Raw genomic sequence first — 450 nt, forward strand, 5'->3', positions numbered from 1 at the left:
TACACTCATCGTCGACGTGTTGTGGATGAGTCTACTGATGTGCCCACTACTTCTGGTGTGTCGTCTTCCTCCTCTCAACCGACTTATGGTCTTCGTTCTCGGCCTTGTCCGCCCCCTGACCGATATTCTCCTTCTCGCTATGGTCTTTCGACCATTGTTGAGCCAACTTCTTATCGAGATGCTATTATCCATCCTGAATGGCAGTTTGTCATGGCAGAGGAGATTGCTGCCCTTGAGCGTAACGACACATGGGATCTAGTTTCTCTTCCTCCCCATGTTCGTCCCATCACTTGTAAGTGGGTTTATAAGATTAAGACTCACTCTGATGGTTCTCTTGAGCGTTATAAAGCTCGCCTCGTAGCTCGTGGCTTTCAGCAGGAGCGTGGTCATGATTATGATGAGACTTTTGCTCCTGTGGCCCACATGACCACTGTCCGCACACTTCTCGCT

Source organism: Triticum dicoccoides, chromosome 7B, assembly GCF_002162155.2.
Source record: "Triticum dicoccoides isolate Atlit2015 ecotype Zavitan chromosome 7B, WEW_v2.0, whole genome shotgun sequence".
In the NCBI taxonomy this organism is placed as follows: domain Eukaryota; kingdom Viridiplantae; phylum Streptophyta; class Magnoliopsida; order Poales; family Poaceae; genus Triticum; species Triticum dicoccoides.